Source organism: Vulpes vulpes, chromosome 6, assembly GCF_048418805.1.
Source record: "Vulpes vulpes isolate BD-2025 chromosome 6, VulVul3, whole genome shotgun sequence".
Classification (NCBI taxonomy): domain Eukaryota; kingdom Metazoa; phylum Chordata; class Mammalia; order Carnivora; family Canidae; genus Vulpes; species Vulpes vulpes.
In genome coordinates, this window is record NC_132785.1 from 90,783,571 (window position 1) to 90,802,607 (window position 19,037).

A 19,037-nucleotide genomic window follows, 5' to 3' on the forward strand; every position below is an offset into this window, starting at 1 on the left:
GGGTCATCTAGTTTTTATTAAAATATTTCCAGTGTTGAAAAGCTCACTCCTTATTTATGCAGCATGTTCAGATGTTAGACAACTCATTTTTTCTCTTAAAATAAATTCTTCTTCCCATTATGCTGAATCTTAGCCCTAATTCTGTCTTGAGGAGTTACATAAGATGTCTTTTTTCTCTTCCACACAGAATTACTATCTCGTAGTCTTTTCTCAGCTAAGGTTCTTTTATAACCCAACAATTTCTTATATGATACTTTTAACAGGACCTTCATTTTTATAATATTTTTCAAAAAATGTTTGCTTCCTTCTCCTTTATCCTGAATCCATCCTTCATTGTTAACATTCTTGTTAAATTCTGCCACCCAAAGTGGAGTATATAAAGCCATTTGAGTATGGAAAAAAAATCAGGGATCAAAAAAATCATGAAGAGGTTGAGCACCATGAGAGTTCCCTAGTGAAGAAAAGTCATTTTTTACCAAAAGACTTCTTTTTTCATTTTATCCTTTCTTTTAACTATATTGGTGTTTCCTTAATTATAGACTTGAGGGAAAGGAATCGTGAGAGGTCATTAGATCTCTCCCTTTATACCACCATGCAGATGGATGGACTTCGCAGGGATAACTCTCTCCCCCTTGACCCCCAGTAAGGACAGCATTCTTTCTGGGAGAAAAGGCGCTCTTGACTCCTTGACTTTAAGGTCCTGTTCCATCTTCAGTCCAAAATCTCAATGAATATAGATTATTTTTCCAACACTTAGTATTGCCTAAAGGTAATATTCCTTTATTTCTTTCTTACCCCCTCTCAACTTCAATAACAGCCACAGTACAAAAGCTAGATTCATAGTAGAAACTAAGTGGTGACTCTCTTACAAACAGAAAAGTGATCAAATGGATAATCTCTCCTCTTTCAACTTCTCTAGAAATACATTGGTCTGTACACTTTGAATGGCATGTGAATTGCATGGCCATGTTGAAGTGGCTTGAATGAATTCCAAGAAACCACTGAAGTCAAAGTAAAAATAAACAAACAAATAAAAGACACTTAAAAATTTTTTTAAAGTGGGCCAAGAAATGTTTATTTTTTTCTGTTCCAGATGACTAACTTTCTTAAAATCTATTTCTGAATAATCATGTACTTTTCTGAAAATCAAAATCCATTCGATTCTATTGTCTTGAGTGGTAGTGATTATTTTCATGAGAAAAAAGAAAACTTCGATTGACAAGTGGTTCTCTATAAACACTGTTGTCCCAATCATGAGGTAATTGATCTTATTCAAGCCTCATGGCTTGGGGACCCCTCTGCTATAAAACTATGGGCAGAGAAAGAGAAGATGGCTTCACAAGCCTAAAAGGGACATTATACTTTTAGACCTATTTTCAGTCATTGAAGTATTCACTGCCAGCATCTTGCTCAAGGCCCAGAGTTGGATGACACTTTCTACTTTCATACCCACCTCTTGGCTGGCTTCTTGGACTTGGACAAGTGACTTCTTTCCCTCTCCAAATCCACCCTTAATCTCTATTTCAACCACATAAAATTTTACAGCAATAGCGATGGCAGATAGAAGCTATGAAATTTACCCTAGTGATGTCTGTGGGCACCTCATTTAACTAGTTTTATGAATAGACCACCTCCAGCTCTCCTAGCCCTTCCTTAAAGATCTGATGGTCAGTTGATGTGGAACCCAGACATCACGAAGCTGCAAATTCCAATTGAATTCAGTTTAAGATTTTTTTTACCTTCCAGGTGATTCATTTGTGCACATTTGGAGGAAAAGAAAGATTTCAATATCAGGCTTATTATTGATTCTGGATATTTGTGGTTAAGGGTAACAGAAGGGATAGTTTAAATATTTTTAGTTTTCTCTAATGGTCATGGTGGCTTTATGTGAACAAGCTCCATGATCTTTGCTAATGAATTGTCTTTGATGAAATGAAGGAAAAAGGAGAAGGGTGTATGGAAGAGGATAAATGAAATAACAATGATGTTGTAGAGGCTGGAGTGAGAATTCAAGGACATGAGCTAGGAGGATTGGTAGAGTCCAAGGAAATTATTGTAGCATCTGTTTAATAGTACTCCTGGGAGAAGATGCACCAGTTTGCGAAGAGAAGCCAGAGCAGATTTATTTCATAATGTGTGACCCATCTTCCACAACAGAGAAAATTAGATCTAAATCCATAAAATAGAGCTGGAAAATATAGGTTAGAGATCTTTTCTTTGTTACTGGAGTGTCACCATTCTATGTAAAAACCAAAAGCTCCTAAAGACAGTGCAAGAAATCAAAGATACACAAATCTCAAAAATTATACCTCTGAGATAGATGATGATATTTTACAGGAGAGTGTTCTATTGTTATTACTCATGTAGATATTTAACTTAAATGTTCTTGAAGAATCTCTGTAGAATGAGAATAACATTAATAAACAAAAGCAAAAATTGTATGGTAATTGGTGTTTTGTGATCAAGATCCTTAAATTGCAGTTTTTATCATAAAATCAGAGCTAGTGCAAACAGAGTCTCTTGTGAGGTAGCCAATGTTTTGTACCCATTTTGGAGGTAGTGCACTAAAAGGAACTTAGAGTAAATTATACCTAAAGACAAATTTTGGTTATCTTCATTGGATAATTTCTTCTTCTAGGATAAATCAAGACCACCAATAATTGCAAGACAGTGTGTAGCGATGAAAAGATGAAAAGCAGAAGACCTGGTAGCTGTAATTTCCTCTGAATGCAGACAGCCAAAATTACAGAATATAGCACTTGTTCTACTGGATTTGCTCTATTTATTTCTTGTTTAGGAATTCAGACAGGCCTATCACTGTTTTTTTTTTTTTTTTTCCATTAGAGTTTGATCTCTTCTTTGTCTTTACCTGGGGTCTCTGTTCATCTATGTATCATAGTTGAAGTTGGTTTGGGTTCAAATCCCAGTATTGTGCAGCATTAAAAATGTCATTACCTTAGCCCACTTAGCCTAGAAAACAAAGCCTGAGGCAAAGTTGTTGATGTTGTCACTTTGGTGGGAAGCATCATCTGAGAGAAACACAGTGGTAGAAAAAGGGAGGGAGGCAGCCCAGGATGAAGAACAAATGCAAAGGAGTACATTCTCAAAGTGGCCAGAATTTGTAACCAGAATTGGTGATTGCTCAATCTTTCAGGACAGCTTCAGAGAGTCTGCGTGAGTCATTATATCTCAGAACAGTTCACCTGTGTGAAGAAAGAGAAGGAATTATCCATCATTTTTCATTTCCCTTTGGTCATACTTTGACCCATGATCCCTCTGCACTTTTGGGTTGTACCAGCTGGTACTCCTAACAGCCGCTGTGACAGTAAAGGTCCAAGATGGCAGTTGCCTCTTCCATGTGAGTCACAGTCCAGAGAGCACACTGTAGGCAGCAGCAAGCCAGGGGCCTTCTGGCTAGCCTTTCTCTACACTACATTAAGGGGTGAACTAGTGCCTATACGTGAACACCAAAAGGGGCATATGGTGCCTCACACCACAGTGAATAAAACATAGTCTTTGGCAAGAGGCAGAAGGTTCCAGGAGTGAGGTGAAAGAAAAGATGGCTTTCAGTTCTGCCCACAGTAGCATCAGATTCCAGGAACAGCTGTAGTGGCAGTTTCAGCTGGCTTAGCACACAGACCACCATGAAGACAAACATGAACTTTCCTCTCAGACTGTGCTTGGTCCTAGGAAAGCTTTCTGAAGGGTCATGAGCAATAGGAAATAATTTCTGAGTGAATGTTGGGTGAGGAAGTATATAACCTGGGTCCAGGACATTATCCATCTTTTCTAAACCTTGGTTTCTTTATGGGTAAAGAGTAGTAGCTACTATTATTTCCTCTTTTCCCCCCTTTACATGTTTCCTTCCATAGCATCCTCTCCCCCTTTTCACATGCCCTGCTCAAATCTAAGTCTGATGGCTTGTGGTCTCTTGCCTTTAGAATCCTTTGCCAGGCTTTCTAAATGGCCTCACTACTAGTTTTCAATGATCCTAACAACCCATTTTCTTGTATGATGCCTTCTCTGACTGAATAGGAGAGCCTCTTGTATATTTCTCAACTTCCAAGCAAAATACATGAGTGTGTTATTTAGGCTTTCTTTTTTATTATTATTATTTTTTTATTTAGGCTTTCCTAATGCTTTGTTTGTGGCCTTAACAATGACTGTATTTGGAGCCTCTCTAAAAATATTGTGGGTATTGATATTTCCCATATTATTCTATGAACACCAGAGACTGTTTAATGTATCTTTTATAAGTAGCAGCAGAGTTCTCTTCCTAGGAGCAAACTTATTGTAGCTTTTGGCTGTTTACAATGAGAAGGTAGGAATGTTCTTTGCTGCAGCTGTTTTTTTTTTTTTTTTTTAATAATTTCACTAATACTCATGAACATCCCCTTATTTCATTCTGACCCTCTCACCTGAAGAGGGTAATCTTTTTGTGTATTTCCATGGCATGAGATTCCCTAATAAGGTAACAAGCTGCCTTGCAAGAGAACAATGGATGATATGCCCGAACACCACCCCTGACTCCACTGGGATTGGAGTTCGACGGGTCAGGATTGCAGTTTGAGTTCCAGGGACCAGAGCTGGGCAGGGGAAAGAAGAAGTTACCATCTGTGTGTCCAAGAGTGGAACAAGTCAATGATTCTGATTCACTGTCCTTAGGGAGCATGGAGGATTAACACTAGCACACACAAGTGCTGCCATTAAATACAAGGAGCTGCTTTCAGGTTGGCCGATGGGAGGCAAAGTCAAGAGTTAGTTGCTGGGTGGAACCAGAATGATGCAAGATCAGGAGCAATAGAGGAAAGTTTTGGATGGTTGCAAGACAGAAGCTGGAGCACAGCAGCCTGCCTTTCATGGCATTGGCTGGACAGAAATCAGCATGTGAGAATGCTGAAATAGATGAAAAGTACAGCATCAGGGTAGGGCTGATGCTGGGAGTGCCTGCGTGGCAAGGGACATCTTAACAAGGGGCATATCTGCCCTCATATCTCTAGTTGCACATAGGCACTGAGCTGTACATTCATGGAAGATTAATATATGTGTAAATAATTCAAATTTGGCCAAGGAAATGATGTAGCAGCAGGTAGAATTTGCCTACTTGCATTGACTTTCCCCTGGTTGGGCAATGAACATATTTCATAATTGGTAAATGCAGAGTGGCATTTGCCACCCCTCCCACATGTACGCCTTGGCTTGTTCTTGTCATAGCTTAAAAAGCCAAAGACCCCTTGTTTCACACTGTTTCAGAGTGTTTCATGTTCCTTTGTGTAGGAAACCTCCCTTTCTTGTTTTTAGTATGGAGACTTCTTAGCTCACAGCCTGAGCAGGGAAGTAATATTTGGTTAATGTCAAATTTACTCTGAACTTCGCTGGCCTCAAAGTTCATGTCTTGGAAACTGTAGCTCTTCCCATGGTTTGGATATTTTACATCTACACATTACATTCAGAAAGCCAGAGTTTAGACTAATGGAAAAAATAGCTAAATTGATGACTAATTTTACATCAGAAGCTTTTCAACCAGAGAAATAGTGTGCTACAGAGTAAGCAGAGCCACCCCACCCCTGGCCCCCTGCCTTCTGCTTGAAGTGAGATTTTCAAGTGTCTCTTTGAGAGAGGGTGGAGGAACTACAGAGTGGAGGCACAGCTGCACAGACCCACACAGCAGATGGTCCAACTGAAACACAGGCGGCCTGAAGTTACTCTCCACTGGGTACTACTGACCAGGCTATTGAGTCATGCAGCCACTTGTTATGCTGAAGAGGATTGTTTAGGAAGAAAAAGGGGGTGGTTTTCTTTGCTTAATATATCCCTATTGAAGGTCATGACCCATCTTTCTTATTGCCCACTTTTATTTATACACCATAAGGAATAATTTTCAGCTCACCTTCCCCACTCCACTCCTTTGCCAGAACATATAGAAATGTTCATGTTTAAAATGAAAAGCTCTTGTTTTCTTGGCTGAATATCAAGATTTTTCCAGATTGTCAACTCCTTAAGAGGGGAGAAGCATAAAATCCAGCTGTAGAAACCCAAAAGTGACCTAACATAATCCAGGTGTTTCTAGTTTTCTTAGGAAAGAAGGTGAATGTATATACAATGCCTGACTGACCGTACCTGGAGGATACTGCCCGGTAACAACTAGGTTGTTCTGACAGGGGGTTGTGAGCGAGTCCATAGGGTGTGACAATGATATCTGATTTATCAAGACTGGTTTTGTAGTGGTGTTCTGAAAGTTTGTGACCTTGTATATATATCTTCCTCCTTATGATGTAATGCTCATAAAAATGAATTTGAAAGCTGTAAAGTTGTAAAGACAACATGGTCATATAGAAAATGCAAGGAGTGGGAAAAAATGAGTTTTAGCTTCAGTTCTGCCACTTGTCAGCCATATGTCCACGGACAAGTCTTTAATTTCTCTGATCATCATTTTAAAATCAATAAACAAATAAAATAATATTTTCCTTTACTGCTCTCCTATAAAATGAAAGTGCTGTGTTGGGACTGATTTATATGAATAACTTTGACAAAGCTATGAATTAATGTGCATTTAGTAGTCTGCAGGCTTATCTGTTTAGTCTGTAGAAACATTCTGACCCACCATTCACTGACCAGATATAGTCTGCGATATTTTTCGATTATATTTTTTATTGGTTAAAATGGAATAAGTTGGGCAGAATGAACTAATTCTCCAGAACAAATACCAAGCCACCTGCCAAAATCTTCCTCAATGCCACCTACTTCACAAAGCACTCTGAAGGTGTGTTAACCTGGAAGGACTCCCTCTTAACAACTGTTCCTTCCCAGCATGGGCTATCTCTATGGCAGCTCTTCTGCAATACTGGTAGTGGCTAATGATCAACCAGGAAAGTGTCTTCCTCCCAAGGATAGGAAACTAGACTTAGTCAGCTTTATATGTGTCCACCTTACCATCTGCCATGTGTGTAGGTACACAATGAATATTTTCTGACTTAAATTACTACATTTCTTCAGTAGAATTTGCATGAGATGGGATAAATGGCAGCTGCTGAGAAGCCTCCATCTGATATTGGTGGAGGATAGTGTAGGTGAAAAAAATCAGAATAAGAGTCAGGGAACTGGATTGTAGTTCCAGCTTTGCCACTGCATTGTAGTATGTGGCTTTGGATGAGACACCAAACTCTCAACCTTTGTTCCCTTCTCTTTATAATGAGAGAATGGGATGAGTTGGCATTTAAGCTCTTCACAACATGTCTACATTTCCTGTTCATGCTACCTTCATCTTTAGGCAAATCAGGAGAGGCTTTAAAATGAAAATTATCCAATAGGGTGATTCGAAGGCAATAGGAATCTATTTTATTTTGAGTGGTAAGGATTATTTTATATAAATATGAGATTCAGTGTAAGGAGTTGATATCAAGTCTATCAGTGGACAGTTTATTTTTTTATTTTCTAAAATTTTATTTATTCATTCATGAGAGACAGAGAGAGAGAGACAGGCAGAGACACAGGCAGAGGGAGAAGCAGGCTCCATGCAGTTAGCCTGACGTGGGACTCGATCCCCGGTCTCCAGGACCAGGTCCTGGGCTGAAGGCGGCGCTAAAATGCTGAGCCACCCAGGCTGCCCCTGTGGACAGTTTAATATTAAAAAACTATCATCAGAGGAATAACCCAAGATTACTACATTTGGACTATTGTACATATTGCAAAACACATCGTACATATTAAAGATAAACATAGATTAGAATTTTAATAAAGTCCATGAATGTTGGCAGTATTTATTATTTAAAAAATTTGATCACACTTTTTTTCTCCATTTTTTCATATTAGAATAACTTGGAGTTACCCTGAAACTTGAAGTATCCTTTACAATAGCATTATGTGAGATGTATCTTTAGTAGTGGAGAAACATAGAACTCTTTTGCATGTTTTGGGTTAATTTCAATTCCAAACTGTAGAATATTTTCTTGTGGAGTCAAATCAAAGTTGGTGGGTTCTTAATTGTAGTCTTTGAGTAGCATGCTCTATACTGTATTATTTTATTGCTGGGTCCTTTGTAATTTATTGAGACCACTGTAATATGATTTTATTGGATTATATATATTTATATATATGAATATATGAGTATTCCACTTCTCTCTGTATCAGTTGTACTGAATCTATGTAATAAATTTGGCAATATAGTCAACTTTGTAGACCTTTTATCAAGTTTGACTTTCTTTCAATCTATCTTCTTGAGGACCAAGAAAGAAACTCAATAAATATCAAGCTTTCTTCTTCTTCTTCTTCTTCTTCTTCTTCTTCTTCTTCTTCTTCTTCTTCTTCTTCTTCTTCTTCTTCTAAATGCAGTGGAATCTTCACTAGATGAAGTCAACCTTTAAATGAGTGAACTAAAAAAAAAAATAAATGAGTGAACTATTTCCATTGTTCAGTTGTCCAAGTAAATTTAAAGCAGAAGGTGTTTTTGACAGCTTTGTTAATGCAGCTTTTTTTTTTCTCTCTGGTAATTCAAGCATTATTGACATCTCGTGTTGAACTTTAATTATGTGCTTGAGACTTGAAAAGGAAGCTTGATGAGGCATGTACTGCAGCATAACCTCTCAATTATTCACACATTTATATGACTATACTCACCAAGGCCTCTCATTGTAAATATTATGAGCGCTTTTATAAGACATTGATATGAGCTAATAGATAGTGAATTACAACTCAAATGGTGAACCTACAAATAGTAATCAGAATATGGTCAGGGTCATCAATCATAATTAAAACCATCATTGTTCATTTCTAAAATCTCTGATGCTGTATCAAGTCACATTTGAGTCTTAACTGAGTCATTTCCAATACTTAAACTCAAAAAGTTGGGTGAGTTTGACAATGACTGTAGACCTCAAACATAACACTCACTGGCTTAGCTGAGGACAAGGAAGATGACCATTTTTGTGTCTTGCTCTTTTAGATTCAAGTAACTTAGAAGATCTCTATCATTCAGCATGATCTAACAGCTGTATTAAATAAAGTGTCTAAATTTGGATTCTGTTAGTAAAATAATATCTAATAAGATGGGAGGGAAAACCTACAAAAAATGTTATTAGTGATGCTTACCTCAATCTGTCCCTTTCTCCTTTCCTGCTTACTATCAATTAATTAATTTAATCATTCGAGAAATACTAATTGAATTACTGTCTTGGGCCAAATATATACTAGGCACCAGGGGAACAATCCAGGTAGACTTTCTCACTGTCCTTCAAGTGTTATATTCCAGAGCCATAAAGGAAGATTTGGAGTTTCTTGAATCAGTTTATCCTGGACACATCTCTAAGTCATTAAAAAAAAAAAAAAAAAGGAATCAGTTGAGATATATTGTTAGAATAAGTCTGGGTAACCCACTTCCTTTTCCTTGCATGGTGGATTGAGAGTGCAATTATAAGTAGAAGATTGCTGGCCATTTTTTGTTTCTTTCCTTGAAACAGTTGGGGAGATGACTGAGAAGATGATAAATTATCAGTTCCTTAAAACATTTTGAAAGAAAAAGCTCTATACTCCTTTGCGGTAGTTTTTCCATTTCTTGAAAGCTCTTGGGATGAGCAGCAATAGAAGTATCCATTTCCAGGTTAAATGAACAAGAAAGATGTGTGTTTAAGTTCCACTGTGATTAAAAATCATATACAGCTTATTACATCCAGTTAATGTAAGTGTAATTATGGGTAACAAATGATCATTAAGAACACAAGAAGGTTTAGACATTCTTTCCTAAGTCCCTCCTCTCTAAGGATTGTTGAAAACCCAGACCAAGGTAACTAATAAGAGACATTAATGCAGAGACTGGGGATGCCTGGGTGGCTTAGCAGTTGAGCGTCTGCCTTCTGCTCAGGGCATGATCCTGGAGTCTCAGGATTGAGTCCCACATCAGGCTTCCTGCATGGAGCCTGCTTCTCCCTCTATGTCTCTGCCTCTCTCTTTCTGTCTCTCATGAATAAGTAAATAAATAAAAATCTTTTTAAAAAATACAGAGACTGAAAATAACTACTGACCCTAACAGTAGCAGCATCTTCTTAACTTTATTTTTCCTCTTGGGTCCTCTTGGGTCCCTCTTGGGACCTCCTCTTGGGTCCACAACAGTGGCTGTTGTTCCTCTTCGAATGTCACCCTCACTCTTCTGCAGACTGTTCTGGCATGAGCCTTTTCATGTACCAGAGTCCTGAGAGAATTTGCTCCAAGTTTTTTCCAAGTACAGTTTTGTTCTTGTTTTTGTACTTTAGTTTTAACAAATTTTATTTCCAAGAATACCTTGCTCCACCCACCATCGTAGTCTGAAAAAATGTTTATCTCTCATCACTCAGTAGCAGGGAATGCCTTCCTTATTTCTATGTACTCGTATAGGTTGAGTTTTTTTTTAACTAAAATATACAGAGGAGAATACTTATTTTCAAATTGTTCACAGATCAAAATGAAAACAGAGTTCCCCATTCACTGGAAGCACAGCTGCCATAACATTCATGATCTGTGTCTTCTCTTAAGTGCCCTCCCTGACAGCAACTGCTCAGTGCTATAGTGTTCTGCTATGTTCATGTCCTCAGTATGGTGAGCTCTGCTTAGGTATCCCTTTACAGTTTCTGCCCTGATGAATCAATGACTCCATGGGATGATTCGACAAGACCAGATTCAATTGTTGGGGCACATACAGTCCAAGAATGACCTCCAGCAGGGTGTCTGGGTAGAAGAGAAGACATCTTCTCTTTGCTCTCTTGTTGGAAGTTAGAATTGAGGAAATTCAGAACCTGAGCATGTTAGGTTTAGGAAACTGATTTGGAAGCCCACCAGATTGACCTGGGCAGTAATTACAAATTATAAGGATGAGGACCAAAAGAATGGGGGCAACACAGCAGAGATGCACTGAGAAGGTGTGGGTGAGGGTCCCTGCAGTCACTGAAAGAAAGGGAGGAAGACAGATTGACACAGAAGTTTGTATACAGGCACCTAGCAAAAGCTACTTAACTCCTGATCGCTTTTTGTTTCCAATTTAAGGTCCCCCATGCTTATTATTTTGGGACACCTTGACTGAGCCAACTTTGCCTCTTATGACCAGATGAGTCTTGACAACATTAGTAAAATTTGTTGAGTTTTTGAGTTTGTATACAGGCACCTAGCAAAAGCTACTTAACTCCTGATCGCTTTTTGTTTCCAATTTAAGGTCCCCCATGCTTATTATTTTGGGACACCTTGACTGAGCCAACTTTGCCTCTTATGACCAGATGAGTCTTGACAACATTAGTAAAATTTGTTGAGTTAAATATTATAACACTGTAACTAATGGTGTTGTAGCAACCAAGATAAGTTAACCAAAAGATATATAATGTAATTGTTGTCCTCCTGCTACCACTTGTCAACTGCGAATTTTTTTTTCTAAATGTCTTGACATTAGAGAGTAATTGGAAAACTCCTAGAAATTGTCTCTTGCCAATGTTCATTAAAAAATAAAATATCATCAATATCAGAACTCAGAAGTCCATAGCATGTAGTTCTTTATTACTTCATTTTAATGAATATTTTATGAAACTAGTAAGTTGTTATATAGGACATTAAAAAAGGCTATGACAAAGTTTTGTGCTGAATATATGATCTGGAAATCACAATACGTTTGTGTTTCATTCTCATGGTGTGATAGTTGACATCAAATTACTCTTAGTGAGGAATGCCATGTTCTTTTTTTTTTTTTGAGATTTTATTTATTCATGAGAGACACACAGAGAGAGGCAGAGACATAGGCAGAGGGAGAAGCAGACTCCCCAGGATCATGCCCTGAGCCGAAGGCAGACATGCAACCACTGAACCACCCAGGCGTCCCGGGAATACTATGTTCTGATGGCAGCTGGATGCAGAACTCAATGCTCTTTGGGGTAAAGTGAAAGAAGAGTATTTGGGAGCACTTACATATATAGATATCTTAAATATCTTACTGTTCATTTGTGTGAATATGGCTTGGCAATGGAGTATAATAAAGCTGTTATTTTGGCAGGTGGAGGATATCACTCACTGAGTAGGTCTTTCCAAACGAGTTGTATAAAATTTACAGCATCTGTGCTCACTTACATATTTCTCTTATACAGTGTGTGTATCTTCTTTTATCAGCTTTCTGTGACTTTGTCATTGTTTTTGCCTTCTGTCAGCCCTCAGCTGTCATGGAAAGAGTAGATGACTTAGAGTGGAGTGGAACATAATGCCATCTGTAAGTGTAAGCAGGTAAACACAGACTTAACTCATTGGTCCAGTGAATAACAGGCATTCATGTGTGTTAATATCTATCTGTTTGATCATCTTTGGTTTATATTCCCTACCCAGCCTTTCTAACTACACACATGCACACACACACACACACACACACACACACACAGAGAGAGGAAAAAAAAACCAAGCGAACATTAATTGACTTAGAAACTATGTTTTTGCTTAGACAATGAAAAGGAAAATTTTCCTCGGGTAGGATAATTCTAATGGTAATTTCTTTTCCTTTAGAATTTTTAACTACAGAAGGCACACTGAATTCAGTGCTGGAGGCAGCCATCATCCCATGAAGAGATATTATTTGTCTCATTAGCACTGTGGGAGTGCCATGAAAGGGTCCATGACCTAGAGCCCATCTTGCTTTAATAATGGCTTAACACTCATAAAAGATTTTAAATGGCTACATGAGACATATTTAAATATTAAACGCCATTCCTCTTTGTTGATTCACAAACCCCAATGAATAGGACTCCTTTGTCGCTTCCAAGATTGAAGAAATGTGCCTGGCTTCTCACGCCAAGGAGTGAACAAAACAAACCCAGGAACGGAAACACCTCACCTCTGCCCTGCTAACCCACTTGCTAACCTGAAAACCGTGCATCTCCAGGACTCACCGGCTGCCTTGAGTTCTCAGAAACAATTTTCATCTGTTTGATACCCATTTCTAATCCTGTCATAGGAGAATTAGGAAGATGGGCATATATATATGTATGGAGACTTTTTCCCTAAATGCAACTTTTTGGCTTTCATCATAATGCAATCCATTTGCTTTGGTTCCCTAGTGTTCCCTCAGATAAGATGGATCATACTTCTACTTGGTAAAGCACATTTTGTGATATCTAAATTTGAACAGAATGACGTTCATTGATTCTTCTGTGTATTTAAGTGTCAGTAAGGACTCACGAGCCTGGTAACAATGGGACTATTTTTCCAAAGCCTCGGGATGGAGTGTGACATTACATGAGAATCAGTGCTGTTTGTTTAAACAGAATGAGTCCTCCAAAATCAGCACCTGTTATCTAATTCCTAAGTGTGTGACGATCCTGTGAGGATGACAAGACCCAAAAAGGTTGTATTTGCCTTTCTTTCTTGCCTTCTGCTGTGGATGTCAGACCTATACTTTTAGAAATGCTTTTATTTACAGAAGAAAAAATTGAATCACAGACCCCTGTTCTGAGTAGAGCTGCCTGGGGAAAATGAGGTGGAAAGGTATTCTCAAGTACAGAGCAAGGCTATATGGGCCCAGAAACACTTGGGGTTTGGCAAGCTTTGTAGTATTCTTTAAATATTTGGGGTACAGTGGAACCAAACAGGTATTTTGCTCTAAGTACCATTTCTCTTTCTTTTTTCCCCCAAACTGTGTATGTTCTAGGGAAGGTTAATCTGTATATTTTGGAACCATTTGACCAGCATTCATCAAAATATTGCAAAGTAAATACTAGATCTGGGTTCAGGGCATCTCTTGAGCTCTCCAATAAGCAGTTTTTTCCTTGGAATGCAAAAGTAAAATTTTGCTTCTCAAATTATGTCCCAGCCAGTGTGCAGAGCTTTATATGCATCTTGTATAAAACAGTGATGGGGACAATGCTTTTCCAGGGGCAAGGCCTTCAAAAATGGAACTTGCACATCTATGGGCTTTTTCACTGGAGCTTCCCCGCTTGGCTCTGCTGGCATTAGATCTCTCCTGGTGCAGCCACTGTCCCAAGTTTTTCCCAGCTACTCCTATGCCTGGTGTTTCTGAACACCAAAATTCCATGTTTATTTAAAGTTATATTTTGTTCATCATGGAGTTTGATGCATTAATTTTTATTCTTAAGACAGAAATATTATTTACCTTGATGGCTAAGTTTTTTGATGTCTTCTTACATTTTGTGCCTGAGGCATGTACCCTACTTGTCTCACCCTCATCCCCATCTCACCTCCTTCCTGGGGCTTCCTTGTCCCTTTCATTCTGTGGCTCACATCAAACTGCACATGGCATCTGGATAAGTCTTACAGGAAGGGTGGTGTGGAGACCTTGGGAAGAGGTTAGTTAATCTCAAAGTGGGTCTCTGGGCCCATAACCCAGTGGAGGCTCCCCAGGACATTGTATGAGGTGGGAAACAGTGGTAGAGCTTTGGTACTAGCCCATTCTTGACGTTTGGGTACTGGATGGTCTGTATCCAGTGCCAGTCATGTGCCCCCTTCTCACATTGATTTGAGTTAGTGCTTAGGCCATGGGATTTATAAATTTCCTCTTGTCGGGAATTATCTGCGAGTGCAGAGTAAGCATGGAATAAATACACTTGCTCCTAGGACATGATCTTCTCCCCTCAATATGATGATTTCATTTTAATATAATACAGATTGAAAACAAGCAACGTTTCATTCTCTCAATTATCATTCCAGTGATACCTATGGGTAGATCCAGAGCCAGAGAAAAGGGAAGAAATTTGAGTTCACAGAGAATGCTGTTGTCAAGATTGGCTTTTAATTCAAGATCTTTCTTTTTTTTTTAAGATTTTATTTATTTATTCATGAAAGACACAGAGAGAGAGAGGCAGAGGGAGAAGCAGGCTCTATGCAGGAAGCCGGATGTGGGACTCGATCCTGGGACTCCAGACTCACGCCCTGGACCAAAGGCAGATCTTTCTATTCATGATGGCTTATTGGAAATGGTTATTGCCAATAATGAGTGAGCAGGGCCAGACCCTGTGTCAGGTATCTTCTTAGGTTCATGTGTCATTTAAACAATACAACAGTCTGGAGGTGGGACTATTATTGTTTCCATTTTACATTAGAAAACTGAGCCTTAGAGAAGTTACCCAGATAGGTAATAGTAGGATCCAGAACTTCCTAACTCAAAGCTTCAGTTCTTACTCTTGTTCCACACACTTCCGCTCCACATAGGAGAAGAGCCGTTTCCCCTCTTTTATGGGCATGCTAATAGCAGTGTCTTTCATATTAAGACATTGAAAGAATAAAATGCTATAATTCTTTTATTACAATTTCTGTTTCAATGTTTTTTTCAGACTATTTTTTAAATATTTTATTTATTTATTCATGAGAGACACAGAAAGAGAGAGGCAGAGACACAGGCAGAGGGAGAAGCAGGCTCCATGCAGGAAGCCCGAAGTGGGACTCAATCCCAGAATCTCAGGATCACACCCTAAGCCAAAGGCAGACGCTCAACTGCTGAGCCACCAAGGCATTCCTTTTTTCAGACTATAATGAAAAAAATTTTCAGTATCTAAATCATAGCAAAGCCAAGTCTTTTTTTTTTTTTTTGCCATGTTATAGCCCTCATGATACTTTTCTTCTAGAGTTCCAGAGCCTAGGTTCATGCAAGCAGGTGCCCTTGATCCAGTTTCTGCAAGCCTAGATGGACAGATAGCATTTTACTGTAAGCATTTTGGGGATGAGCTGAGGGATAGGAAACTCTCAAGAATTCACATTCATCTGGCAGCCAAGTATGCCTGTCTGCTAACCTTAAAATCCTGGATCTAGACCTATTATGTATTCTTTACTGGCTCCTGCTCTAAGCACACTACAGATTCTGTGAGGAATTCCCAGCAGATTGCTCTGGTCATTCTCTTCTGGGAAGGCTTTGCACCTGGCCTCCAAAACGCCATTGAGAGCATCCCCTTGACTATTTCTTCAACCAAATCCCCAGTCTATAGACTTGGATTATTTCTTGGGCATCTGATTTAAAGAATGTGGTGCCTTGGGTCCCACCTTCATGTGGGACACTGTCCCCTCACTCCCACCCCTAAACTTGTGAAGTTCAAATGAGGAGGTTTTAAAGGAGGAGCTCTTTAGCTTAACAAGGCAATTTAAGGGTCTGGGATTGAGAGCACAGCAGCCTGTGTCCAGGACTGGTTATGTAAGAGAGTCTCCAAGAGAGGACAGACATGGTTTTTCACAAATAAATAAGGCAAAAAAAGGCTACACTCACGAGTGCCACAGCTGGGAAGCAACTATGAGCAATGAATTTCTCATGCTAACAAATCCAAGCTCTTTGGAAAACAGATGTTGAGCCCTGGGACTGGCACTGGATCTCCGCTGGCAATAACTGCAAGGTTCAGAGATGGAAGGGTATCTAGAGACCATTTGTTCATAAACACAGCTGAGGGCCAGTAACCTGCTTTAATGCCCTGTCTGGGCTGCACTGGTGGACTCCTTCCATCCAGCATTTCCACAAGAAGACAGGCATGCAAGGCTTCTGCAGCCCACACTCTAGAGAAATAATTAAACAGTTTTTCTTAACCTCTTGAACTTTTCATTTATTATTGCCATCCATTATGTCTACCTTCTCAAATCGCAGAATCCCGAAACTGAGCTCTGGGGTCAAGGGTTTATTGTTTAATGGAGATAGAACATTTTGTAAATTGCACGAAGTCACAATGTTTATAATAGAAGCTTCTGGTGTACTGAATCTTTTCCATTTAACAAACAGTGAGCTTTGACATGTGTTCTTCCTACATAGCAAGAAATTTGGGGTAAGTGCAGTACTGGCATGAACACGTTACCAAATCTTTCCTGTAAACCAAGTGACATCCACAGTCAAATAAAAACATTCTTTCCACCAAATACCAGGAAATGCTAAAAGTATCACTACTCTTCTAAGGTCATGCTAAAATGAAGTTTTGGCTTTTAGAACACAAAGTAAGGATGAAGAAGGCCAACATTTTTGTTCAATACACATTTGCTGCTACAAGTCCTCAGGGACAACCTTCTGGTTCAAATATGAACATGTGTATGGAGGATTTTTCCTGGGACTTAACCTTCAAATGAAAAGTGTAAATATTTTAAGAAAATGTATGAATGGTAAAAAATATTCCTGTTTTCTTTGTTTTTACTAGAATTTGTACTTTCAAGTCAGAAACGGATTTGCTTAAAACAAAGCAAACATCCTCAAAAATGTACCCAGCCAAAATAACCAATGTATAAATTCCTAAGATTAACAAAATATGAATATTCTTCAGTAAAGAAATTCAAGAATTGGAAGTTCTTGAGAAGAGACAGAAAAGAATGTCTTCAACCTATAGTTTTAACCCGTTGTGTTGGAGCTCTAATCCTTTCCTTCCTCTTTTGAAGGAAAAAATGTGCATGCATTTCTTTTGGGAATTTTTAAAGTTAATGCTACACAAAACATTTTGGACCATCAGTGTAGCTGATAAAAACCTATGTAGGGCAACCCGGGTGGCTCAGCGGTTTAGCGCTGCCTTTATTTAGCCCAAGGAGTGATCCTGGAGACCCGGGATGGAGTCCTGCTCAGGCTCCCTGCATGGTGCCTGCTTCTCCCTCTGCCTGTGTCTCTGCCTCTCTCTCTCTCTCTCTCTCTCTCTGTGTGTGTGTGTCTCTCTCTCTCGTGAATAAATAAATAAATAAATAAATAAATAAATAAACAAACCTACGTTAAAAGTCACCTTCCAAGAGTAACTAGCACAACAATGTTCTTAACGCTGAATAATTGGTTCTAGGTGCAGGATGTATTTAGGGCTCATTTTCATGAGGTCAAAACATATAAAATCCTTAAAATTTATATTTATAATGGTTCAGGCCGATTTCCCTGCAAAGCTTCCCCCCTCCCAAGCTGCTCACAGAAAGACAATGCTCACTCATTTTTTTCTCACTAAGTTTCTAAAATAATATTATAGTACTTAATATTTGTTTCAATAGACTTATTTGTTTATGCCACCAGACTCAGAAGGCCTTTGCCGAGACTGTATTGCCATTCCTGCTTGGCCAGCAGGTGTCACTGTGGGTTTGGGTGGTAACCCAATTGACCATAGAAAAGAGTGACTCATGGGGGGTGGGAGGTGGATAATGACAGAAAGGGAAATATAAAAGCAGGTTCTTAGAGGAAGAAGTTAGTAAAATTCCCTTATGTTTCCATAGCCCTTTTTTTTTTAGAAGCTTGGAATTCTTTGTACTACCATCTTAGCTCCTGTAGACTCTGAAATGAATTCACTTGTGTGACATCTAATGATGCTCAATTAGTCACTGAAGATTAACTTCACTGGATAAAGTAGCAATAAAGATGAGCAAAATTGAGAAGTGGATTCTTGTAGTCCTTGTCTAATCTCATGTCTTACCTGTGTGTTTCATGGCTATACATCTTTTTGAGCCATAGGCCCCTTTTCGTAACCTCAGAAATGTTACAAAGTCTTCCAGCTCTTTGATAGGTCATAGACTCAGAGCTTAAAATAAGATCTGGGCTATCACTAACCCCAGTGGTAAAATAAATTCAGTTTCATTAGTTGAAGGGGCATCTTGTCTGGAAAGTTGGTTCTTACAGTTCCTCCAAATCTGGATTGCTCATTTTCAAAAAAGCTAGCCTACCCAAGTCATATATCTTTCTGAATACATGGAATTTCTTAATAAATAAAATTTCAATTGGTAAAATTAACACATATTTCTTGAACAACTGTCAACTTTTCAAGAATGGATGACCATAAAACCTCCCTGAACAGAGAGGAATTCACAGCTGGCCTCATTTGAATAACAGGCTGTAAATTGATTTCTTTTTTGGCTTGGTACTTGGAAAGGACATCCATGTGCTGGTGCAGAAAGAAGACAGTTTGTTAAGAAAAGATACATGGTTTGACTTCTCCAAATAAGACTTAACGCATGTGTGAAACATCCCAATTTTAGTTGAGGTCTGAGGAAAACAATGCAGAAAAGGGTTTTGAAGGAAAATAGAATTCTTTTCTACATTCAGAAGAGCTTCTTGATTATGTTAACTCTAATATCTACTCTGAACTACCCATCTCAGATGATAGACCATT

The 19,037-nt window shown here is 38.8% G+C and overlaps 1 long non-coding RNA gene across 2 annotated transcripts in view; it reads right to left on the minus strand.

The window, feature by feature from the left end:
* Positions 1-1,088: 1,088 nt before the first annotated feature.
* LOC140599369 (uncharacterized) overlaps positions 1,089-19,037 on the minus strand; it is a 90,965-nt gene continuing 73,016 nt past the window's right edge. For both annotated transcript variants that reach the window (XR_012002180.1, XR_012002181.1), the window contains one exon: positions 1,089-3,203. This is a non-coding gene — a long non-coding RNA (uncharacterized lncRNA). The remainder of the gene's footprint in view (positions 3,204-19,037) is intronic.